Below are 27,644 nucleotides of genomic sequence, written 5' to 3'. Positions count from 1 at the left end.
TATTTTTTTTTTTTTTTTCCCCCCCCCCTAATTATTCAGCTTTTCTTCACAGGAGTCCTAGACCACAGCAATGTATATATATAATATACAGCACTCCCACACATCCACCAGAAAACCTTTTCCCTTCCACAGTGATACTCTTACGCCCTATTCATATCATATTTACTTAAAGTGATGTACAGAGTCTGAGACATTAGCTTTCTAACAAGGTGACATCTGTGTTTACATTATGGTGCATACTTTAGGATACACAGTTCTTTACATTTTTAGTTATCCTATGTTTTACATTATGGTTTACATTATCAGTCTGTCATCTCCTATATGTTATGGTGTAATATTACATGTTTTATATCCATCCTTGTGTACTCTCAAGAAACTCCTCTCTTACCCCCCATTTACTTTGGTTCCACACATTTAACGTCCATTTTCCCTTCCACCTTGGTGCCCTCAGTGATAGCCAACCTCCGTTTCCTGAGGAGCCACTTCCAGAGATAGATGGAATAGTGTTCAGGGCCTAACTTGCTCAACTGCCCCAATGCCCTGAGAGCCACCCTTTCTCTCGAGGGATACAGTTCCCTCTATTGGATGGCATTAGTCCTCCCCAGGATGTGGGTCCACCCCCACTCTCACTACTTGGGTTTCTACCCCATGGTGTCACCCACTCTGGCAGAATGAGCATTTAGACATTCCCCAGGAGCCCGTCCTGCATCAGACCATCCCCTCTGAGCATTCTAAACAGGTAACCCTCTTTATTATATTTTGATATGATTTTCTCGGCATTTTACTCTCCACCAACACCTGACCCTCTCCTGGTTCGTATGCTACCCCTCCCTCCCCCCACTTTTGGGCAACGTTACCCACCCGTCCCTCCCCAGCCACCCTCAAACCCGCAAAGCCCCAAGCAAAGGCAACCCCTTGCCCCCCTTTTATCTCTTCTTTGTGTTCATACTTACCACCATCTCGTCTTAAATTCCACCCCTGCAGACATCGGCTCATATCCTTCCTCCACCCTCCGATTTCCTGCAAGCCTATCGTTCAGTCTCTTGCTATCTAGGGCAGCTTGTTTATTTCATATCATTGATGTCATGTAGTATTTGTCCTTCAATGTCTGGGTTGCTTCACTCAACATAAGGTTCTCAAGATTCATCCATGTTATCACATGTGTTTGTAGTGTGTTTGTTCTTACAGCCGAGTAGTATTCCATTGTGTGTATATACCACATTTTATTGATCCACTCGTCTGTTGATGGGCATTTGGGTTGATTCCAACTTTTGGCAATAGTGAACAATGCTGCTATGAACATTGGTGTACATATATTGGTTTGTGTTCTTGTTTTCAGTTCTGCTGGGTATATTCCCAGCAGTGGTATTGCTGGGTCATATGGCAAATCTATGGCTAGTTTTTTGAGAAACCGCCATACTGTTCTCCAGAATGGTTGGATCCTTCTGCATTCCCACCAGCAGTGGATGAGTGTTCCCCTTCCTTCACATCCTCTCCAGCACTTGTATTCTTCTGTTTTTTTCATAGCTGCCAATCTTATGGGTGTAAGATGGTATCTCATTGTGGTTTTGATTTGCATTTCCCTGATAGCTAGAGATTTGGAACATTTTTTCATGTGCTTTCTTGCCATTTGTATTTCTTCTTCGGAGAAGTGTCTGTTTAAGTCTTTTTCCCATTTTTTAAATGGATTGTTTATCTTTTTATTTTCAAGATGTAGGAGTTCTTTATATATGCAAGTTATAAGTTTTTTATCAGATATATGATTGCCAAATATTTTCTCCCACTGTGTGGGCTCCCTTTTTACTTTCTTGACAAACTCCTTTGAGGTGCAGAAGGCTTTAATTTTGAGGAAGTCCCATTTATCTATTAGTTCTTTTGCTGCTCGTGCTTTTGGTGAGATATTCATAAATCCATTACCTATTACAAGGTCCTGTAGATGTTTCCCTACACTGCTTTCTAAGGTTTTTATGGTCTTGGCTCTTATATTTAGGTCTTTGATCCATCTTGAGTTGATCTTTGTATAAGGTGTGAGATGGTAATCCTCTTTCATTCTTCTACATATGGCTATCCAGTTCTCCAGACACCATTTGTTGAATAGGCCACTCTCTCCCAGTTGAGAGGGTTTGGTGGCTTTATCAAATATTATGTGGTTGTATATGTGAGGTTCTATATCAGAGCTTTCAATTCGATTCCATTGGTCTATATGTCTCTCCTTATGCCAATACCATGCTGTTTTCATCCTGTGGTAATTTATATATGTGTCTTCACATATCATACATTTCATGGAATTATCATTTGTTCTTGACTTTATTAGTCAAAATGACATTTTGTCTAATATTCTGTTTAAAAGGCTTATAGAGTCAATGTTCAGGTTATTGGTAAAAGTTCTTTAAATAAGACATTTGGATTCCCCTGAAGTTAGTGATATCGGTACATAGATATTTTGCGATGGGAGTCAGGGAGATAGACAATGGACCTTTTCACCACAGGAGATGGTTGGTGACGTCTGTGTTTATAGTTCCAACTCCTAGCACAATGGTGGCACCTAGAAGCCACCCCAGCATGTTTACTCAGTACATTTTTATGTACATTTGATTTAATATTGGGTATAATTTGAATTTGATCCTGAAGAATTTGGTCCAGGAGGCAGTTCCCAGCCTCCCAGACAAAAGACTGGCATTGCCAAAGTTCTTTAGAACATTTCTGCATTTTAGCATTGTGTTCCCAGAACACCCAGGGTGTTTCCAGGAAGGCAAAGGTACAGCACCTTGAGGAACTTATCTGGGTAACTTGCTAAAAATGGAAAATAACAACAAAGAACACTAAGGAAAAGAAAGGGTTAGGGCCTGAGTTAAGTAGACAACCTAATAAATTAATTGATAATTTTTATTCTTAGTAATTATATTATTTGGATAATCATACAATTTTTTTTTTTTTGAACACAAGTTTTATCTACTCACAGCTGAATATAAAGACCCCAATATAATGGATTCTATCTGTTTGGTTAAACACTGGCCAGACAATTAATCTATTTAATTACTTTTTCATTGTGAGCAGACACAGAACTAATCCCAGGGCAAGATTTCACCATCAGGTAACACCTCGTCCTTCCGTTTGTGCCTCTGCCTTGGTCCTCTCTTCCAGCCTGTTGCATATTTACTAGGCTATATTTTCCAGCATGCTCACTCCTGGCACTTCTATTTTCCAATATGCTCACTCCTGGCACTTCTGCTAGCTTACTTTCTGCATATTATGGAGATGACAAAGATATAAGGACTTTGCACCTATAAAAGGACCTCATAGCTTTGTGAAGCCTTGTGTTTTAGATGGTTTTTGACACTTATGCAAAGAATAATGAAAATAACAATACTACTGCAACAACACTTCCATGTTTCAAATAACTAAATTCTTAACTCTAGAAGGGACTCAAAGGATTATGTGAGGATTATAGAGCCCAGTTGTCCATTTGATATACGATTTTTCTCTTCAGCATTTCTATATTAGTGTCCTTTAATTTTGTTTGAACACCTCTAACATTGGGAAACTCATAGCTTCCCAAATCTGTAGTAGAAATAACTTCCTTTATATTGATCACAAATTTACTATGTGTTATTTTTGCTTATTAATTCTAGTTGGTGTATGTGTTTTGGAGGTAAGTTTTTTTTTTTTTAAGTACTGGGCCTGGGGATTGAACCCAGGACCATGTATGTGGGAAGCAGGCGCTCAACCTCTGAGCGACATCTGCTCTCCTGAGTTGTTTTTTTTTAAATTTACTTGTTGTTTGTTTTTAGGAGGCACCAGGAACCAAACCTGGGACATCCCATATGGGCAGCAGGCACTCAATCACTTGAACCACATCTTCTCCCTTGATTAGTTCTATTTCTGCTTATTATGTTTGCATATATTTATATATATTTGAAGGGTCAGCCCTTCAAATATTTGATGAAATCTATTCTCTCATATTTCCCCACAAAATATGCTCAATTCCCTCAACTATTTTTTATATGTTGCTGATACAGCTCAGTTTTCTAACACTGTCACATCATTTCATTTTATTCTCACATTAACCTTGTGAAATAGGGAAGGATTTGTAAAAATCTATATTTTACGAGGAGAAAATCAAGGATCTAGGAAATTATTTGGACCAGGACTAATTCCCATTATTTTTTTATACTATGATTTTTTCATTGCCATCTTATTTTTAAGAAATTAAGCATTGTGAGAAAGGACCATTTTAATCTTGGAGATAATTTTGAGGTCATAGAAAATTATATTGACCTTTTAATTTCCAGTTGTCTTAATGTTTAATCAGTACATAAATTTCTGGAGTTCCTGGGCATTAAATTGGTAAATCTTAAGACAAGGATGTGTAACAAGCTATCAATTTTAGTTACATAGAGCTATTCAAGAAATATGTTTTTGACTGGATTTTTATACTGCTAGAAAAACTTATAGACTCAAGAAAAAATCTACTTCTACCATCTCCTTAAATAAAGTTACCTCTCTGTATATTTTTATACAGCCTTGATTTGTACTGGCTCTTTTTTTAGCATTGGGAGTTTCTAGAGGTTTTACTAATGAGCTCAGAAGTTTTCAGTTATTTATACATGATGAAATGGTGAGAGAATTCTTTTGGTCTTCTTATGAAAGGTGTATGTTCTTATGGGAAAAATACTTCTACCTGACAGGTACAATTTCATTTTGTACACTCTTCCTTCTTCTCAATGTTACTTTTACTGTAATGAATACAAGAGGAAACTCTACCCTTTCCTCTAAATGACTCATGATGTAATGCCATCACAGTTTTAAAGTGCAATTTGACTAATGGGCCTCATTCTTACTTGTAAGGTATTGCATTTCATCACGTTCACCCTATTGGACAAAGTACACACTACATAATTTGTTCTAAAAATAGAAAGTATGAAAAGGGTTGGTTCAGGAATCAGAGCTCTCATTCTGACGGAGTTCTTCAGTTTGGGATTTAACCAGTTAATGTTTTGTCATGTAGGTACTATGAGGAATGGGAGAGTGCAAAAAAATGAAATCCATTGACAGCATTATGGAATTGTTTAAAGTAAAGATTATTTCCATGAGCTGTTAGATTAGAAATGGTCATCATACACCAGAAGGCAGGGTAAGTCCACATGAAATATGCTTATTTTCTGATGCTTTGATTTTTTTGATTTTTATGTGATCAGGGATTCATATTTGCTATTGAACTGATATAATGAACAAATCCATTTAGATAGCTGATCTTATCTTTTGAATTAATTGAGGCTTAAATATCCTAAATGATAAAGTAAATACAAAGAAGGATAAAATGTAAGCAAATAAGGGTAGGATGAAGTAGAGAAGACACATGGAAGTTTTAGGGGGGAATTGTACAAAAGGAACACAATTATAATAAAGATATCTACTGTCATTTTATTTTTTATTCAGTAATTCCCCATGCCCTTTATTTTTTTACTTAGTAATTCCCCGTGCCCTTAGGAAAAACAAAAAAGCAAACGTTGTAATAAAATTAATTCAAGTATTAATTTCACCATTCCCATATCATACATGTAGTTTTTTAAAGTAGCATATTCTATTTTTTTATTTTTTTCATTCACTTCTTAAACATACTTTCAAATAGAAATAAAATATATCATATTTAGGAATTTTGGGTGTTTGTTACATTATTTTAAATTAAAAAAAATTTTTTTATTACATACTGGGACCAGGGATTGAACCCTGGACATCATCTGTGGGAAGCCAGCACTCAACCACATTGGCTCCCAGGTGTTTGTTCTATTTTGTTCAAATTACTAAAGGATTGTTTCTCTTTGCTCGTGTGAGGTTTGGATACCTCCGAAACATCTGCACAGGGATGTCAGGCAGACTTTTGCACCCAGGGGAAGCAAAGGGAGAAAACTGGGTGTGGGTAGTCTCCAGGAAAGATTAAATTGACTAAAGGGGGAAATGGACTTGGTCCAGTAGTTAGAGCATCCGTCTACCACATGGGAGGTCCGCGGTTCAAACCCTGGGCCTCCTTGACCCGTGTGGAGCTGGCCCATGCGCAGTGCTGATGCGCACAAGGAGTGCCCTGCCACGCAGGGGTGTCTCTGTGTAGGGGAGCCCCATGTGCAAGGAGTGCGCCACTGTAAGGTGAGCCACCCAGCGTGAAAGAAAGCACAGCCTGCCCAGGAATGGCGCCGCACACATGGAGAGCTGACACAGCAAGATGGCTCAGCAAAAAGAGACACAGATTCCCGTGCCGCTGACAACAACAGAAGCAGACAAAGAAGACGCAGCAAATAGACACAGAGAACAGACAACCGGGGTGGTGGGGGGGGAGGGGGAGAAATAAATAAATAAATAAATCTTAAAAAAAATTGACTAGAGAATAGTGAATACAGTCTTATACAAACTCAGTGATGAAAGAGGTTGTTGATATGGGAAGAGTGGGGTGAGGGGGGTGGGGGGTATATGGGGACCTCATATTTCTTGAATGTAACATTTAAATAAAATAAAGAAGGAAAAAAATAAACATCTGTTCTGTTAAACGCACACACACACACACAAACTCAATGGGCTTTCATAGAAATTTAAATCCATACTATATTTACATCTTCATAGGAGAAAACCTGAAGATTTAAGTCTTTTTTGCCGAATCTCCAGAGCCCAAGGGAAGCCAGATCCATGGCCCTCATAATTTCCCTTCTTACTGAGACAGACGACAATTATGTGCTTTCAGGTTCCCTGCCCCTCCTCTCATTCTTCTGCCTTCCTTCTAGTGAGCTTATGGTGAATTTTATTTAGAGAATTAATTTTTCTAATTCTTGCATTTTGTATAATTTGTCTTAAGTTTCCATGAGGAGGCATGAGTGAAGGAATAAGAATAATATGCAGTTAATAAAATGCAATGCTAATAGTCTTTCATCCCAGAATTTTCCTTGTCATAGCTAATATTAAGCTGCTGCCATTTATATTGGATGAAAACTATTGTATCAGAATTATGAGAGATGATGATCTTTATGTCCCTGTACAAGGGTGCTAGTAAGTAGGGAAGTTCTTTCTTCTCCATTACATTTGGAAAATGATGTCTATCAGAAAAGACTTGGAAATTTCTGTGAATAGATGACAATTTCAGGATATTAATAGATTATTCCTAGATGAAACAAAACAAAACAAAAAAAAACCCTCCAGGAAACTTGATTTAAGAAAAGGGAAAACCCCACCTGATCCCCTCCCTTTTTATAGGTCCTTAGGAAGGGTGGGGACAGGAAGAGGAATGCTATGTGTAATTCACTTTATTTACTAGAATGGAATATTGCTTGAACACACTGTTCAGATCTGAGCGTAAGCTGTAACAATTCCATTATGCACTTGACCTTCAGAGGAAAAGGTGAGGGACACCTGCACAGTCAGTACTGGTCTCTAAGGTAAACTACTTTCCATTCTAGGATACAGCCTTTCTGTGCATGATGAGGCTTATCCCAGAGATACACACTAGGAAAAAATACAGAATGCAAGAGAAGTCAAACGAGGGGTCTGGCAAAAGAAAAGGGTACCTACATACAAGAGACTGGATTAAGAAGTTAACAATAATATTCTCATAACTCCACAAGGATGTAACTTCTACCTGTGTCCTGCGCTGCTGCCCTGTTACTTACTGAATAGAGAAAATTAACAAACATTGAAGAGAGGTCCTCTGTTTTGCTTATCTTATAACCTAAAATACTCATAAAATCACTTCTTGCCAATTTGGAAAAGCTAGCTACCAGGCTATGTTGTAAAATACCCTGCTTAGAAACAGCAGATGTGCATTTTAATCCTAGAACTCTCATTTATTTACGCTGAGCAAGTCACTTCATTTTTTTTTTTTGCCTGATTCTTATTTGTGGACATCGTTATTGAGATAATGTGCAAGAAAGAATTTTGTAACCTCAAAAGTTTTACCTTGTGTTACCAATCTTGGGGGAAAAACACTAAAAAAAATTATTATGGAATCAAGCTTGCTTATGCCATGAAGGGGAAATAGAAGTGTGGTTGGCTCAAGCAGAAGTGGGAAGATCTTCGGGGAGTTCAAAGGCCTCTAGCCATGGTGAAAACCTTGTAGAGGGTTGTAATGAAGCAGTTACACGTTCTCATCTGCAGAAATGCAATTTAAAAAATAATTCCTCTATAACCAAGCTTGATTATGAGAGTCTCCTCTCTGCTCTCAAGAAAAACTTGATTTTCCAATTTAAGTTGACATAATCTCTCTGCATTTCAATTTATTTTGGATTATATATAAATTTTGAATAAAAACATGCATTTCTCAATTATATGTACTAGATACATATAACTTCTTTTTGAAATACACCTTATGTTACACAATGTATTTGGTTCATAGTAACCCAATCATACAGTATTTGTCCTTTTGTGTCTGGTTTGCTTTGCTCAAAATAATATTCTCCAGGTTCATCTGTGTTGTCATATGCTTTTTGACTTCATTTCTTCTTACAACTGCATAAAAATCCATTTTGTGAATACATCACAGTTTATCAGTTCATCTGTAGATGGACACCTGGGTTGTTCCCAACTTTTGGCAATTGTGAATAATGCCTCTATGACCATTGGTGTGCAGATGTCTGTTCATGTCACTGTTCTTCTGGGTATATACCCAGCAGTGGTATTGCAGGGTCCTGTGGCAAATCTATATTTAACTTCTTTAAGAACTGCCAAACATTCCTCTACAGTGGCTGTACCACTCTGCATTCCTGCCAACAGTGATTAAGTGTTTCTATCTCTCCACATCCTCTTCAACACTTGTAGTTCTCTGCCTTTTTAATAGTGGCCATTCTGATAGATGTGAAATGATATCTCATTATAGTTTTGATTTGCATTGCCCTAATCATTAGTGATGCTGAGAATTTCTTCATGTGTTTTTACTTTTTTATTTTTTTATTCCCACTCCCCGCTCCTTTGCGGCTTTTTGCGTGCTGTCTGCTCTCTTTGTCCACTCGCTGTACGTTCTTCTGTGTCTGTGTTTTTTAAAAATTTTATTGCCCCTCCACCCTTGTGGCTTGCTTGCTGTCTACTCTCTGTGTCCATTTGCCGTGAGCTCTTCTGTGTTCTCGCTTGTCTCCCTTCTTGTTGCGTCACCTTGCTGAGTTGGCTCTCCTCGCCATCTGTGGGCTGGATGTCATTCCATGGCATGCGGGCGAACCTGCCTTCACAAGTAGGCCCGGGGACACGAACCACAGGCCTCCCATATGGTAAATGGGAGCTCATCTGATAGAGCCACCGCCACTTCCCTTTATGTGTTTTTTTTTTTCCATTTGTATTTCTTCTTTGGACAAATATCTATTGAAGTCTTCTGCCCATTTTTAATTGGGTCATTTATCTTTTTTATTGTTGAGTTATAACATCTCTTTATATATTCTGGATATTAAACCCTGTTTCCCTACATTTTCTTCTAGTAGTTTTTAATGGTCCTGCATTTTATATCTAGGTCTTTGATCCATTTTGAGTTGATTCTTGTATAGGGAGTGAGATAGGGGTCCTCTCTCATTCTTTTGGTTATAGATATCCAGTTGTCCCAGCACCATTTATTGCTATCAACTTGGTAGGTTTGTCAAAAACCAGTTGACTGTATAGTGAGGGTTTATTTCTGGATCCTCAATTCTATTCCACTGATTGATATGTCTATCTTTATGCCAATACCATGCTGTTTTGACCACTGTTGCTTTGTAATATATTTCAAGGAAAGGCAGTGAAATTCCTCTTGGGTCGCTCTTCTTTTTTAGATTGCTTTTGACTATTTGGGGCATTTTCCCTTCCAAGTGTATTTGGTAATTGCCTTTTCTAATTCTGTAAAGTAAGCTGTTGGGACTTTGATTGGTATTGCATTGAATTTATAAATCAGTTTGGGTGAGATTGTCATCATGATATTTATTCTCCCAATCCATGAACACAGAATGTCTTTCCATTTGTTTAGACCTTTTAAAATATCTTTTAGCATTGTTTTGTAGTTTTCTGCATATAGGTCCTGTACTTCTTTGATTAAATTAATTCCTAGGTATTTGTTACTATTAAAAATGGAATTTTTTTTGTTGCTATTGAAAGTGGAATTTTTCCCCTGATTTCTCCTCAGAGTGTTCAGACTAATGTACAAAAAAATTACTGATTTTTGTGTGTTGATCTTGTATCCTGCCACTTTGCTGAACTCATTTATTAGCTCTAGTAGCTTTGTCATGGATACTTCAGAATTTTCTAAGTGCAGGATCATGCCATCCACAAACAGTGAGTTTTACTTCCTCTTTTCCTATTTGGATGCATTTAAATTTTTTTTTTCTTGTCTAATTGCCCTAGCTAGAACTTCTAGTAAAATATTGAGTAACAATACTGACAGTGGGCATCCTTGTCTTGTTCCCAATCTTAGAAGGAAAGTTTTCAACCTTTCCCCATTGAGTATGATGCTGATTGTAGGTTTTTTATATATGCCTTTTATCATATTGAGGAATTTTCTTTCTATTCCTAACTTTTGAAGTATTTTTATCAAAAAACTATGCTGCATTTTTTAGAATGCCTTTTCTGCATTGAGATTATCATGTGTTTTTTTCCCCTTCAATTGGTTAATATGGTGTATTACGTTAATTGATTTTCTTATGTTGAACCAGTCTTGCATGCCAGGAATAAATCTCACTTGGTCATGATGTATAAGTCTTTTGATATGTTGTTGGTTTCTATTTGCAAATGTTTTGTTGAGAATGTTTTCATCTATATTCATTAGAGAGATTGGTCAGTAATTTTCTTGTAGTATCTTTATCTGGCTTTGGTATTAGGGTGATGTTGGCTTCATAAAATGTGTTGAGTAATTTTCCCTCCTCTTCAATTTTTTGGAAGACTTTAAATAGGATTGGTGTTCTTTCTTTCTTTCTCTCTCTCTCTCTCCCCGCCCCCCTCCCCAGTTGTCTGCTCTCTGTGTCCATTCTCTGTGTGTTTTTCTGTGTCCATTTGTATTCCTGTTAGTGGCACTGGGAATCTGTGTCTCTTTTTTTTGTTGTGTCATCTTGCTGTATCAGCTCTCCATGTGTGTGGCACCACTCCTGGTCAGACTGCACTTTTTTTGTGTGGGGCAGCTCTCCTTATGGGGTGCACTTCTTGAGTGTGGGGCTCTTCTATGAGGGGGACACCCTTCTGTGGCACAGCACTCCTTGCACACATCAGCACTGCATGTGGGCCAGCTCACTACATGTATCAGGAGGCCCTGGGTTTGAATGCTGGACCTCCCATGTGGTAGGCGGATGCTCTATTTGTTGAGACAAATCTGCTCCCCTGGTGTTAATTCTTTTTGAAATGCTTGGTAGAATTCACCTGTGAAGCCATCTAGTCCTGGACTTTTCTCTGTTGGGATATTTTTCATGAAAGATTCAATCTCTGTAATTGTGATTGGTTTGTTAAGTTCTTGTATTTCTTTTAGTGTCAGTGTAGGTTGGTTGTGCATTTCTAGGAATTTGTCCATTTCATCTAGGTTGTCTAGTTTGTTGGCATACAGTTTCTCATAATATCCTCTTATGATTCTTTTTATTTCTGTGAGGTCAGTTGTAACTTCTTCCCTTTCATTTTGTGATTGTATTTATTTGCATCTTCTCTCTTTTTTTCTCTCTTAGTCTAGCTTGGGGTTTGTCAGTTTTATTGACCTTCTCAAAGAACCAGCTTTTGGTTTTGTTGATTTTCTCTATTTTTTTTATTGTTCTCAATTTTATTTATTTCTGCTCTAATCCTTATTATTTCTTTCCTTTTGCTTGCTTTGAGATGAGCTTGCTGTTCTTTTTGTAGTTTCTCTAGTTGTTCATTTAAATCTTTGAGTTTAGCTCTTTCTTCTTTTTTAATAAAGGCAGTTAGGGCTATAAATTTTCCTCTCAAGACAGCCTTTGCTATATCCCATAAGTTTTGATAATTGGGTTCATGTTTTCATTTGTCTCTATATATTTACTGATTTCACTTGCAATTTCTTCTTTGACCCACTGATTATTTAGGAGTGTGTTGTTCAGCCTCCACACATTCATGAATTTACCTTTTTCCTGTCTGTTATTGATTTCCAGTTTCATTATATTATGATCTGAGAAGGTGCTTTGTATAATTTCAATCTTTTTTTATATATTGAGAACTGCATTATGCCCTAACATGTGGTCTATCCTGGAGAAAAATCAATGGGCACTTGAGAAGAATGTGTAACATGCTGAATTTGAATGCAGAGTACTGTATATGTGTTAGGTCTAACTCATTTATTATATTGTTCAAGTACTCTGTTTCCTTGTTTGTCTTCTGTCTAGTTGTTCTACCTAATGATGTGAGAAGGGTATTGAGGTCTCCACCGATTATTGTAGAAATGTCTATTTTTCCATTTAGTTTTCCCTGAGTTTGTCTCATGTATTTTAGGGCACCCTGGTTATGGATAGATATTTATGACTGTTATATCTTCCTTGTGGATTTTCCCTTTTATTAATATATAATGGCCTTCTATATCTTTTTTTTTTTTTTTTTTGCTTTTTAAGTCTGTTTTGTCTGATATTAGTAGTTTTACCTGTGCACTTTTTTTTGGCTCCTATTCACATGGAATATCTTTTTCCAACCTTTCACTTTGAGCCAGTTTGTATCCCTGCATCTAAGGTGAGTTTCTTGTTAGCAGCATATGGATGGCTCATGTTTTTTTTAATCCATTCTGTCAATCTGTATCTTTTGATTGGGGAGTTTAATCCTTCACATTCAATGTTATTACTGTAAATGCACTATTTACTTCCACCATTTTATTCTTTGGTTTTCATATGTCATACCATATTTTTGTCTGATTTTTTATTTTGTTTTGATTATCCTTTCTGCTATTCTTTCTTTTATACTCTCCTCCAAGCCTGTCTCTCCTATCTTTCTCTTTCAGGTTCTAAGGCTTCCTTCAATATTTTCTGCAAAAGTGGATTCTTTTTTGCAAATTCTCTTAGTTTCTGATTGTTTGTGAAAATTTTATGCTCACCATCATATTTGAAGGTCAATTTTTCTGGATGAAGAATTCTTGGTGGGCAGTTTTTCTCTTTAAGTATTCTAATTGTATCATACCACTGTCTTCTCACCTACAAGGTTTCTGAAGAAAAATCTGTGCTAAATCTTACTGGATGTATCTTATACTTTATGGTTTGCTTCTCCCTGGCTGCTCTGAGAATTTTCTCTTTATCTTTGATGTTTGACATCCTGGGTAGTATGTGTGTTGGAGTAGGTTTATTTAGATTTATTCTGATTGGGGTACCATGTGTTTCTTGGATATGTAAGTTCATTTCTTTTGTGAGAGTTGGAAAATTTTCAGCTATTATTTCCTCAAATACTCTTTCTGCTCCTTTTCCCTTCTCTTCTTCTTCTGGAACTCCCATGACACATATGTTGTTGTGTTTTGTGTTATCATACAAATCTCTGAGCCCTTGTTCAATTTTTTCCATTCTTTTCTTTCTTCAATTTTAGTTGTTCTGTCTTTGGTATCACTTATTCTTTTTTCTACCATTCTGAGTCTGCTGTTGTATGCCTCTAGTGTGTTATTGATCTCATATATCGTGTCTTTCATTCCCATGAGCTCTCTTACTTTTCTGTTCAGGGTTTAAAATTCTTTTTTGTGCATGCTCAATGTCTTCTTGAGGTCATTTATCTCTTTAACCATATTGTCTTTCAACTCATTAATTTTGATTTTGTGCTCATCTCACTGATTAGTTCTCTCAAATTCTGTGTATCTTCTGGGGCTTTTCCTTTTCTTGGGCCATGTTGTTAGGTCTCAAGGGAGGTCCTTTATGGACAATCAGAGATGGCATGAAGAAAACTTCAACATGAAAGTTAGGCAAACTCACATTTATTACGTCTGCAGAGGTAAAGAACAAAAGTCAGTTCAAAGTGACTCAGACCCGACTCCCTGTGCTGCGGTTTCACTCTTGCTTAAATACCCAAGTTACTACTTAGCCTTTACTTTGATTATGCATTAGTTTTTATGCATATGGATGAACACGCATAGCTGATTATACAACTTATGATTAGTATGTTCAGGAAATCACTCTTGCACATACATTGCAAGATCAGAAAAGGGGCAGGTAACTCCACTCCTGGGCAGGAATTTTACTATGTTAATTAAGCAAGTTGAAGTGAGGACAGCAAAGAGCTTCTTCTGCATAGGTCCGGCCAACTGGTCAAAGCTGGTTTTCATACTTCATTGCTTCAACAGGATGTTCTTGACCACCAAAAGAAGAATTTGGCACCAAGAGAGGGTTGCATCCCATTACCTTCTAACTTTCATACAATTCTATCCTTTGTATCATAGCAACAGGGAGAGAAACAAGTTACTTTCAGTTATTCAGTCATTCTACATCCATCTATGCCTTCTATTTTCTTAGTATGGCTTGTAATTTTTTGCTGATCTCTAGGCCTCTGCTTAGGATGTAGTTTACTCAGATGCTCAATTTCTTTCTCTTTTGTAGGGATTTAATGGCAGGAGGCTGTGTATTACCACTGCTCTTTGATTCAAGGCTTGACCTGGATTATTAGCATATACTACTGGTTGTTCAAAACTGGGCACTAGACCCAGTATTTGATTGTAGACTCACTTCCTAGGGCCTTGGTGAGGGAGACTATAGAGGCTGGAAAAAGCCTCTCCTACTAATTTTTAATTTTCTCATGTGTATTTCCCTGGTGTGCCAGCAGATGGCGCTCTTTGGCAGCTCTCAGCTTAAAGCCTAGTTTGTGTGCATTTGTTGCAATACAGACTGCATCAATATGATAGAGCTTCCTACCTGGAGGCGAAGAGCCTTGTAGTTCAAACTTTCTCTGAGACAGTTCTCCAGTCTTCTCTGGCAGCCCTCTCCCTTTTCCTGGCTAGGAAATATTTTCACTCCTCTCCCGGTCTTCAACAATCAGTCCCAGTTAGTAGAGAAGGAGATTGGGAGGGTCTTATATCTTTAGCTCCTTGCGGGATCTCAAGGCAAACAATGGTTCAGCCCCACCCAGCCTGGAAGGGCTCCTGGCACCCAGCAGACCAAATTTTTGAGTCAAAAGCTGAGTCAGCCTTATACGGTCTCCCTCTCTCTCCCCTTTCCTGGGTTGTCTTCAAAAATCAGTCCCAACTAGAAGAGAGTGAGATTGTCAGGGTCAGAGTTCTCCAGTCCTTCTCTGGCTCCCAGGGCAAACCACTGTGTGGTCATACCCATTCTGAAAGGGCTCATGGGACACAGCAGACCAAATTTTTGGGTCAGAAGCTGAGTCATCCTTAGGCTGTGTCCCTCTCTCTCCCTTTTCCTGGGGTGGTAGATCCCTGGAGCCCATTTTTTTTTGTAGGGTGAGCCCAGAGCCTTGAGAATTCTGAAGTGTCTTTAGTGTGGGGCATGGTGCTGGCAGCAGCAGCTACTAGCTTCAACTCATAGTTCTGTCACAATTTCCCTCCTTTGTCCCTCTCTCCTCTGGGTGGTGTCCAGCCTTTGCCTGGTGTCCTAAACCTTAGGAGATCTTTTTCTAGGCTGTTTCAGCCTATCCTCTAGCTATTTTTCTGGAGGACAAGAGTCTCATATCTTTCTAGTCTGCCATTTTCCTGGAAGTCTCTCAGTTTATCAGTTTGGTATTGAAACTTTATCAATTCAATATTTTCTCCCAATTCCATTCCTATCTCTTGTAAATAATTTGGGTCACAAGATGAACTTATGTATCACCTTGACCTTCAAGTCACTTACTTCTGCTAGAGAATTATAAAATCTATCTAGGGCTTCAAGTAGCTTTTTTGTTTTAGGCTATCTCTGTCTAGGATTGCATTAAGAAAGTGCCCACTTCTACTTGAATGATAAGTGGAAGAATAGGGTAAAAGAAAAGAAAAACAATAAAAATAAATAATTAAATGGAGGGCCCAGTATAATCAAAAAGATCCTTATAAGAGGGAGGTAGGAGGTCACAAAAAGGAAAGAATAAGGTCCTAGGGGATAGATGATACTGCTGGCTTTAAAGATGGAGGATGGGGTCACAAACCAAGAAATGGGGATAACCTCTAGGAGCTGGAAAAGGCAAGGAAATGGATTCTCCCTAAAAATATTATTCTGCCTCTGTGGTAATTTGAGTCTTTTGTGGGCCCCAGAAAATTATGTTCTTAAATTGGTGCATTCCTGTGGGTGTGAAGCTGTTGTGAACCTTTGATTAGATTAGCCAGTTAAGGGGCATTTGATTAGATTACTCCAGTAAGGCATAGCCCAGCATGGGTCTTAATCTCTTACTGGAGTCCTTTATAAATTGTAAACAACAGAACTGCAGAAATAGAGAGAAACCCCCAGTAGCTGAGAAAGAAGGCCTCTGGAGCCAGAAGCTGAAATCAACGGAACACAGACACTGAGAGGAAGCCACTGAAGCCAGAAGCTGAAAGCAATGAAGCCCAGAGAAGAGGGGAGAAACCAGTGGACACTGCCATGTGCCTGATTGCCCACAGCTGCAGCTCAGGGAGAAAGCAACTCCTAATGATGCCTTGATTTGGATACTTTCACAGCCACAGTTAATAAATCTCCATTGTAAAAGCCAACCTATTTTTAGTCTACTGACTAGACAATCTTTAGCAAACTTAAACAGTCACATAAAGAAGGCAATTTACCCTCTTTTGGGGTCCATCAAATTATTGTGGCAAGGGCATAGTGAATCCCAATGCCTAGAACGTCCAACAGTTAATTCCCTGAGATGGACTTGATGTTGAGTGTCCTTGGCAGGAGAGGCCTGTGGAAGATGAACAAGGAAAAACAGCATTCTGTGATTAGAAGGTTCTATATAAGTCCAAAACAATCAGTATGACTTGGCCCTAAGTATTTTCCAGTTCTGGTTTCTTATCAGAATTATCTGTGGAAATTGAAGAGTATCCCAAGACATTCTGATTCAGTACTTTTGTGGGGGGGAGGCCCAAATATCAGTATTTTTGAAAAGAGCAAGATGAGATTTTGATGCACAGTTAGGGTTGAGAACCATTGCTTAATAATCACATTAAGAAAGCTAACCGGTTTAAATCTTTTTCTCACTCTTATTCCTCTGTAGAAGAAAGTTGTCCTTTTCATTTCTCTCTTTGCCCTTTTGACCTCTTAATGACTCCCCCCTGCCCCCCATGCATACACACACATACACACACTTAAATAAAGTTACTGATGAGGAAACAGGGTAGAGAGATTAAGGTCTCAAAATTACACAGGAAATCAGGGGGCAGATTTGGGATCACATTTCCAGCAGCCAATTCAGAAATCCCACCTAAGTAGTTTATCCGGAGTTCTTTTAAGGACAATTCTATGCCAAAGCAGGTTTCAGATGAAAAGAATTACAAGCTGGTTTGGCCATTTGAAGAATTCTTCTCCTGCAAATGAAACACAGGAACACACACCCACACATACATAAAGATTTCACTTTTAATTTTGAATCACTCTAGTGCTCATTATCTCTTAATTTCAATAGGTAAGTGTACAAGACAGTATCTACCAAATTTAAGTGAGTACAAGATATATTGCTAAACCTAAGTTATTTCTTTTTCTAAGCCTGTTTGTTCTAAAGATGATTCCTTTTTCTCTCATTCTTCCTGCTTTAAGAGAAGGTGCCCTTTCTTTTTTTACTTTTTCTTCAGGAAAGGCTGATCATTCATGTTATCAACACACATGAGTTATTAAGGGACATCATCAGTTCTTAGGAAAAAAAAAGCAATATTTTCTATTTTGTTTTTGAATTCATTGCAAGTACAGTTCAGATCATTTCAAGGTCTCCTCACTTGCATGGAAGAAATGACTAAAAACGATTAATGGGAGCTCTTTGAAAACGTTTGATGACAAGTTTAATGGCAAATGTGAATTTGGAAGCTGTTATCATTTCTGTCTCTAAAATCCAGCACCACAAAAAGAGTGAAAAACAATATTGAGCCCAGAAAACCTTTGCTTTTACAGAGAAAATTGAAGAAGGATAAAAAGGTGATATAAACATGTTCCAGATGAGTTTTACCACATGACCACAAAAGCGTGAAACTGAAAAATAAGTGACAGAGCTTGAAGAAATTTGAAATGTAAACCTTTTTACTATTATTATTATCTATGAAAGAATGTCACAATATATGTCAAGACTCAGGAAAAATTGTAGTTGATCAAAACAGCTTATTGTTCACTTCAAAAGGCAGAGGTGATCATCAAGATGCTTTTCTTCTATTAATTACTCTGGTACTTTTGGGTAAGCAAGATAGTCTGGTGGCTGGTGGGTAAAAAATTGCAGCTTGTTATATTAGAAGACCTGGGGTCTACTTCCTACTCTACCTTACTGACTGATTCTGTGATAGTGGGTGGCTCTAAATCTCTGGATCTTAGTTACTGCATAGTAGAAAAGGATAGGAATACCTTGGGGTATGAACCTGCACAGGTTACCGCTAAAATGGTAAGATCTGCAATCTCCTAAGGTCACTCTCTTCATAATAATACTTGTCAGAAAAATGGTGGTGAGGATTCAATGAAATAAATATATACGAGGAGAGGATGTGGCTCAAACTGTTGAGCACCTGCCTCCCACATGGGAGGTCAGGGTTTGGTCCCCGGCTTCTCCTAGAGAAAGAAAACAGCAAGCAGACAGCAAGGAGACATCAAGCAAAAAATGCAATGAGCAGACAATGAGCAAAAACAACAAGTAGACAATGAGCAAAAACAGTGAGCAAACAGCGAGCAGACAATGAGTAAAAACAAATGCATAGGGAATGGATGTGGCTCAAGCAGTTGAGGGCCCACCTCCCACATGGAAGGCCCAGGTTTGGTTCCTGGTGCCTCCTAAAGAAGACAAACAACGAGCAGACATTGAGCAAAAACAAACTTGCAGGGAGTGAATATGGCTTAAACAGTTGCGTGCCCACCTCCCACCTGGGAGGATCCAGGTTCAGTACCTGGTGCCTCCTAAAGAAAAATAAACAAAAAACCCAAAATAGACAATGATTAGACAAAGAGCAAAAACACACACAAAACAGTGAACAATGAAGTGATTTTGGCTTAAGCAATTGGGTTCCTGTCTACCATATATGAGGTCCAGGTTTCAATTCCTGGGGCCTCCTCATGAAGGTAAGCTGGCCTCACATGGCAAGCTGGCTTGATTGGAGAGCTGTCCCATGCGAAGTGGTGGTCCATGTGAAGTGCTGACCTGTGCAACATGCTGGCCCATGCAGGAGTGCTGGCCTGCACAGAGAGCTGGTGCAGCAAGATGACTCAACAAAAAGAGACACAGAGGAGAGACAATAAGAGGTATAGCAGACCACGGAGCTGAGGTAGCTCAAGAAGAGACTTAGCACCTCTCTTCCACTACAGAAGTTCCCAGGATCAGTTTCCGGTGCTGCCTAAAGAGAAGACAAGTAGACACAAAAGAACACACAGCAAATGGACACAGAAAGCAGACAGTGAGTGCAAAAACAAGGTGGGGGTGGGGGAGAAATAAATTTAAAAATCTTAAAAAAAACCAGTGAGTGGCAAGTGAGCAGAAAATGAATGTAAACAATGAGCAAAAACAACAAGCAAAAAGATGAGAGAGCCATCTTGGAGGGGGATATACATATATATATATGAAATGTATATATATATATGAAATGTCATGCATAGTGGATACCCAATAAAAGTCAGTTTGCATATATTCATGTATGCCTTATGAATTTCTGCATTTCCTTATCATATTTGAGAAGGACTCTGAAAACAGTTAAATATGCTATATTAAAGTGCAAGTTACTAATTTATGCTTCTTTGATGTCTTAGCTTTCGGAATATATTTTTTTCTAAATCCCCGTATTCAATATTTTTTAAAATTTCTTTTCTCCAGAAAGCCAAGAACAGGGTTCCATGGTATCCGGTAGCCTAGACTGGAGGTAAGTACAGCCCAAGGAGAGATGAGGATGAGATTCTTATCCTCGTGGTGGTGCTGTGGAGACTGCTGCCATCTCCAGGGAACAAGGTACTTGAGATGATTTTTTTCTTCTCCATCAGCTCTTTGCATGCAAAGAGGGAGAGGATGGCCAGAGACATCTGGAAGGTCCGTGTGTTCAGTCTCAGTTGACTGAGAGAGGGGAGAGGAATTGCCTTAGTTTGCCACAGAGCTGCAAAGTAACAGAAATAGGTTGGCTTCAAGAGAAATTTATAAGTGTAAAAGCTTATAGTTCTGAGTCTGTGAAATGTCCAAATCAAGGCACCATCCCATCAGAGATGCTTTCTTACCAAAGTCAGTGACTGGTGATCCTAGAGTCCTGCCACGTGGTGGTCAGGAAAGACAGGAGGTTCACACATCTCTCTCTAGTTCCTCCTTGAACTCAGGTGTGGCCAATGCGTCATTTCTCCTTGAGCCTCTAGGGCAGGAGTTCTTAACTAGGGGTCCATGGAAGATTTCAGGGAGTCCATGAGCTTGAAAAAAAACTTACTATCTTTATTTTCTCTGACCTCTAACTGAAATCTAGCATGTCCTTCACTTATGAATGTAGGCAATAAATTACAGTAATATTCATTTCATATCATGTTACAGTTGTTGCATATCTTGAAAAATTGTTTACACTCATCCATACTTCAAAATTATGGTAGTTTTTAGACCTGATGCTAGTTGAGTGTCACAAAAATATCTGCCACTACATTTCTGAGAAGGGGTCTGTGGTTTTTACCTGACTGGCAAAGGGTTCTGTGGAACCAAAAAAGTCAAGAACCCCTGCTCTAGGGGCTTCTCTCCTTGAGCTCAGCTGCAGGTAAACCTGGAGTCTTTTCTCTCACATGGCCAGATCAAAGTGGTGGCCTCCTTTTTCCCATCTCTCTCTCTCTCTGTGTCTCAATATCAGATCCAGCAAGGGAGCATTGACCCAAGCCGGCACCTCACTGATGTAGTCAATCAAAAGCACTAAAATGATCTTGTCAAGGAATCTAATACAATTATCCTTAACTGAATTTAATGCAATCAAAGGGTATCACACCCACAGGAATGGATTAGTGTAAGAATAGTCTTTTTCTGGGATTCACAAAATTCGTCTGTCACAGAAACAGTACCTTGCACACTTAACTTCCTATTTTGAAGGATGATCTGTCTGCTAATTAGTGACAGAAAAATGTGATGTAGGAAATTACCCCGATACTCAGTGATTTAAACAAAATTCATCCATTTTCAAGGATCTTTGGATTGGTTTGGGGTTATCTGATTTGGGTTCAGTGGGAAACTCAGTTTCAGCTGCAGGTTGGTGGGCTTTTCTGGGGCAATTCTGCTATGTGTGTTTCTCTTCTAGAATCCTGGCTGAAGGAGACGCACCTATCCAGGGGAAGTTCTGTTCTCACTGTGATGACAGTGGTACAAGATGTCAACTCCCATAGCACATGGACTTTTAAAAACTTGGCCACATTATGGCTGCTATGTTCACTAACATTGTATTGGTCAAAAAAATCACTTGACCAAATTCAAAGTTAAGGGGCAGGGAGTACATTCCACCTGGGGAGGTAGAGAGGGGAGGGTCATGGTGATTTCTGGACCATATTCTACCACCATCTAAGTGTTTCCATTCCCTATTGTTACAACAAATTACTACAAACTTTGTCACTTAAAACAACACAAATGTGTTATCTTTCAGTTCTGTACATCAGAAGTCCCAAGTTATTCTCATTGGGCTAACCTCAAGGTATCAGCAGGTATTGTTCATTCTGGAAGCTCTGGGGGAGAATCTGTTTTCCAGCTTTTTTTTTCAACCTTCTAGTGGCTGCCTGCATTCCTTGGCTCATGATTCATTCCTCTATTTTCCAAGCCAGCCATATAATATATTTAACTTGCTCTCTCTGCTTATATCATCACATTATACTAATGAATTTGACCCTCCTGGCCCCTCTTATAAGGACTATTGTGATTATATTGGACCTATCTGGATAATTCAATGTAATAGCTCCATCTCAAGATCTTCCACTTAATCATATCTGCAAAGTTTCTTTTTAGCATATTTATAGGTTCCATAGATTAAGGCATAGACACCTTTGGGGACCATTATTTAGCTTACCACACTAAAATATAGCATATGTTGGAGAACACTCCCCTCACTGCCTCTGACCTGCCTCCAGTCAGAACTTCTTACAAATGAAGTTTTATTGGTTCTGAACTCTGCCAGGTAGGTGGGACATAGAAGAATGCTCTGCATAGGGTACCTTCCTCAACTCTTAACAACTGAACAATGTCAATGACTGTAGTGGGAACAAAACATTGGTTATTGAGCATGTTTAAAATAAAGTGGAATTAAATCTCTTCTCTATTTTCTTCTAATACTGTTTCTGAATTGACCTGTGTACATCTCAATGAAGTTTTATACTAAACTTACATGGAGGCAAGCATTTATTTTTTAAAAAATATTTTTATGTATTTTAGATTGTTTTATATTTTTTCATATGAATTGATATATATTATATATTCCCCCAAAATTTATCTTAGATATGATTGAAACCAAGTATCTGACCCTACTCAGGAAAATCAATGCTTCCATGGTTGACTTAATAAAATCATCTTAATTCTTGACTAGCAGTTATTGACATAGTTTCTTAAATAAATTCTTTGAATGCCTTCTCTGGATTATACTCACAGGAAAATTAAAGCATAAATATCAATTCTATGGGAATTTAAGATATAAGTATACAGTATAATATACAAGTGAGTTTAAATAAATGTGAAGGCTTGTTAGAAGATTCTAAAAGGCAAGCAAAGCTAAATCTAATATAAATGTTAACTTCTGCTATGTATATTAATGTAGAGCTTGTTTTAAGAACAAAAAATCGCCAGAATCCAATTCTTAAATATTTTTCTAAATAAAATCCATAAAACATGAAATATATAAAATATTAGATGAAAATATAAAACATTATATAGTTTATTCATTCTTATAACTCCAGAAGCTAGAAGAGGAAAGGTAGTTTCAGATGGAGCATGGCCCTGCTGACTCTGTAATTTCAGATTTCTACCCTCCCTAACTGTGCCATAATACATTTCTGTTGTTGTTTCATGCCTCCCAGTTTGAGATACTTTGTTACAAAAGCCCTAGGAGACTAAGACACTTTCTAAATTCCAAAATCCCAGGAGAGACTGGCTGAGCTCAATTTATAGTCTCACTTCTTGTCTAGGGAGGGTAGTACCATCATTGAGTATCCCACCAAAATAATTTCAGATTGAGGTGTGTGTGTGCATGGAGTGGGGGGAGTGGTAGTTTGCCATAAGGAAATTCTGGCTTTGCTATCAAATAGGGAATTTTCCCTGGTGTGAGATTTCACTTAGACTTATTCCCTTTGTGAGGGACGAAACGGGGTCCCTGTTAAGGGACGAGCAGGGTCCCTGTTGCGGGACGAGTGGGGTCCCGTTGTGGGATGAGCGGGGTCCCTGTTAAGGGATGAGTGGGGTCCCGTTGTGGGATGAGAGGGGTCCCTGGCGTGGGGAAGAAAGCCTCGTACGGCCGCTGAGGCTTCCCTCAGGGGCTCCGAAGGCGTGGAGGGCGCACGACCCAGGAAGAAGTCACGGAGACAGGCTGATGGCACAAGTCTGGTTTATTGCGGAGGGGCATGCAGATTTATAGGATTGGGGAGTGGTGTGGTGGGTTCTGATTGGCTAGGGCAAATGCTGTTTCCATATAAGGCAATGTTCTGGCATTGGGCTAGTGATTGGCCAGTAGAGTATGTGCTAACTCTTGATAGGCTGAAGCTGTTGCTGGGCAAACAGCGTACTAAGAGATTAGGTTTAAGGGAGGGGGGAGGGGAAGTGAGAGCTGGGCTAGGCGGGAGATAGGAAGGGGGAGGGCGGTGCCGGCTAGCCGTTAGCAGCAAAGGCCTAGTCAGGCGTGGTCACCTTGTCTAGGCCCAGTGGGCAGAGGCGGTGTCACCTCTTGCCGCACTGTTTGCCACTGAGGCAAGCTGGGTGCCCCTCCTCCCACACCTTTGTAAGCCTATAAGTGGACATAATAAAATTTTTATCATTCTTTATAAAAATTTTAGGGAGATTTGAAAATGCAAGGAACACTAGTACCTGTTTAATGCTATATAGTTTATTCCTTTTTTAGTTTTTGTGGTGGTTAAGTTCATTTGCCAACTTGGCTGGGTTATGGTGTTGTGTTGTTTGGTCAAACAAACACTGGCCTGATTGTTCCTGTGAGGGCATTTTGTGGAATTTAAATCATCAGTAAGTTGGTTGCATGAATGGCTGATTATATTTACAATCAATCCAGGAGTTTGCCTTCAACAATGAAAGAAGTCTCATCAAATCAGCTGAAGGCCTTAAAAGGAGAAGTCTTGATTTCAGCAGTCAGAAGGGAGAATTTCCATCTCTACTTCAGCAAGCCAGCTTCTCCTGGGGAATTCATTAAAAATCTTCATTGGACTTCCCAGTTTGTGGCCTGCCTTATGGAATTTGGACTTGCCCATCCCCACAGTCACATGAGACAGTTCTTACAAAAATCTCATAATATTTACATTACCTACACTTATCTCCTTTCAGTCTGTTTCCCTAGAAAACTCTCACTCATACAGTTGTCAATAGAAAACTAAAGAAGGCCAAAATATGAGGTAGAGGTAACTTTGAGCTACTAACCTAGAATGGAGGACCCTTGAACCTGGAGTTGTCCTGGAGACAATGTAGCCAAGTGACCAGGAAGTTTCTAAGAAGAGAGGAGGAAATTTGGGGTGTTCATGTATTGATGCAGTCTGTGGGTGGGGGCTGTTCATCTCTTTGTAGATAAGCTGAGCTGTATGTGTCCTGGGCTGTGCATGTGGGACAGTGAGAACAGCAGCCCTGCCCTTGGTAACCATGACAACAACTCCAGTCCCAGAAAAAGAGTTTAACAATGCAAACTCTATAAACTTTAAACATTCAGGGAAAAATGCAAACCAAATATGCTAAAAGCTTACCTAGAATGGATGAAGTCCATGCTAAAAGCTTACCTAGGATGTGGAAGATATATGTTAATTCAAGCTTATTGAGCACTGAAACAAAAGAACCATTTGGCCCTTCCTATGTATAAAAAGAACTCAAAAATCTTGTTTAGGACTCAGGTTTTGAATAGAAGGCTCCCAAGTCCAGCTGGCCATAAATAAATTCCGTTTTCCTTCCCAAAATTATTATGAGTCCTGCCCTTTTCATATGCAAATACTTGACCCTCTCTTGATGTCTACAACATTTGGGGGCTCATCCAGGATTTGCAAATGAAGGCCAGAGAAGGTAGCATTTCGCTCCCCTTCTGGATCCCTGAGGACACCAGGAGGATTCAGGTGAATCCCAATCTGGGCGCCCCTGGATTACATTTAATCCAAAAGAGATGTGGGCTCCACCAGAATCTTCCTGATGAAAATTGATGGCAATGGAAGGTTTGAAAAAAATTCTGGGAATGAAAAAGACTCCAAACATGGAAAAAGGTAGGACTGCCCTGGGGAGCATAGTCAGGAAAAACTAACTTTAAAGGTTAAAAGAGGAAGTCTGATCCACTTCTGAGAGAGCCCAATACCTCTGGAAATTCAGGGGAAAGCCCTTCTCTCAAGGTCTGAAAGGACAGGAAGAAAAAAAAAGGGAAAAAATCCTGGTGTTTGGGTTTGTCTAACTACATGTTAACATCTGGTTCTGGTTTTGTCTCCACTAAGGTAGTGAAGGCTTGATTATAATAAGAAAGGATGTTCATAGGTTCGAGTCCTAATGTCCTGGAAATTGGTCTGGATTTTGAGAAACTTGGTTACAGGAAAATGAATCAGCTTTCTAGTGAAGCTTGGTCTGGGTGTAAAATTAATTAGTGAAAAGTTCTAGCCGGAATCTTTTGTTATGGTGCTGAATTGCAAATGAATTCACTTTATAGCCAGCAATCATAGGCAGGAGATCATGTTCAGATGTTAATGTTAAGTGTTCTCTCTTTCTAAAGATTGTAATGGCTGTGGGGACAGGCATGCTGAATATATACAAAAAATATATATAGGGAAACGGACTTTGGCCCAGTGGTTAGGGTGTCCGTCTACCATATGGGAGGTCCGCAGTTCAAACCCCGGGCCTCCTTGACCCGTGTGGAGCTGGCCATGCGCAGCGCTGATGTGCGCAAGGAGTGCCGTGCAACGCAGGGGTGTCCCCCGCGTGGGGGAGCACCACGCGCAGGAAGTGCGCCCGTGAGGGGAGCCGCCCAGCGTGAAAGGAAAGAGCAGCCTGCCCAGGAATGGCGCCGCCCACACTTCCCATACCGCTGATGACAACAGAAGCGGACAAAGAAACAAGACGCAGCAAACAGACACCAAGAACAGACAACCAGGGGAGGGGGGAAAATTAAATAAATAAATCTTTAAAAAAAAAAAAAATATATATATATATAAATATATAATATATATATAAATTGTGAGTCAGATTGATAAGTTTTGTGCTTCTGTCTGTCTGCTAAATGCTGGTGTTAAGATTGTGTAATTATGCAAAGTGATAAAATTTGGTTAAGCTGGAACCCTCCCTTGCCATTGGCAAAGGAATGAATTGATTGTAGTTTATAGAGCAAAACTGTGGCATTTGAATTTGTGTGCATATGCTCTGCTGTCTTGCCTCTCTGGGTCCACCCCATTTGCCAAAGCTTGGGGATTGTCTGTGTCCATGTCTATGCCATGCACCCAAGTTTATTAAAACTGGCCCAGTCAGGGTAGCTGACGGAGTCAGTAACTTAAATCATAGCCCTGCCAGGGTGGGGGTCTCCAGGAAAGGTGCTGAATTTAAAAAGTTCTTTCAAGCCATTTTAGTAGCCTGGAACTTGCTACCATCACCTTTTCTCCCCTCCTCCCTTTAAGGAGGACGCATAACAAAAGTGGAGAGCTGGAAAGGGGGAGCAGCTTGCCCCTTTCCAGTGCATCCATGCCTTCTATTTGTAGGCCACATTCCTATCAAATCACTGATCTACCTGGAAGGGGTGAGGTAAAGGAGACGCAGGATCACAATCACGGATAAATGCAATAAAATTCCCTCTCTAAAGCGTCAAAGGCCAAAAACATATTTGCATAAATTGACTTCTGCTCAGGTTTTGCTTTTCTGAATCTCTCTCTTTTTAAGTCTATGTAGAAATGCTTTGAAATATTTTAAAACTGTAAACTTGTCTAAAGGAGGAGGCTGTTGTATGAAAAAATAAACCTCAAACTTCTCAGTTTAAACTCAATTGTGCCTATAAAAGGTGCAAATAGTAATCAAAATAAGACCTCATGTGCCATCATTTAGGGTCAGAGCATTCCTTAAAATGCTAAGATATGGAATTCTGTTTTAATTTGTGCTTAACTTTGTGTTCAACTTTAAAATCTGTGTTTGGATTTTGTCAGTATGCTTGCGCATAAAAATCATGGTAAAATGTAACTTAAAATGAATCTTTAAATGGCAATATTGTCTTGCTGGGGAATTAAATGCCCTGCAGATGAAATTTGTTCAGTTACTAGGAAAAAACAGGAAAGCATTGCAGGATTGTTACTAATAAGATTCTTGTAACTTCATTAATAAAGGTATCCAACTCATCTTAAAATAGAACATACTAAAAACTGTAAGAATTAAAATCATTGTATAAGTTCCTCTATATATATATATGCACAAATCTATAACTAAAGCTATTATAACAGAATAAATGTGGCCTGGATTTCAGTTATTGTAATAGTGATATTTAATTA

The sequence above is a fragment of the Dasypus novemcinctus genome, chromosome 4, assembly GCF_030445035.2.
Source record: "Dasypus novemcinctus isolate mDasNov1 chromosome 4, mDasNov1.1.hap2, whole genome shotgun sequence".
In the NCBI taxonomy this organism is placed as follows: Eukaryota; Metazoa; Chordata; class Mammalia; order Cingulata; family Dasypodidae; genus Dasypus; species Dasypus novemcinctus.
The sequence above is the reverse complement of the archived record's forward strand: the minus strand, read 5'-3'. Positions refer to the sequence as shown.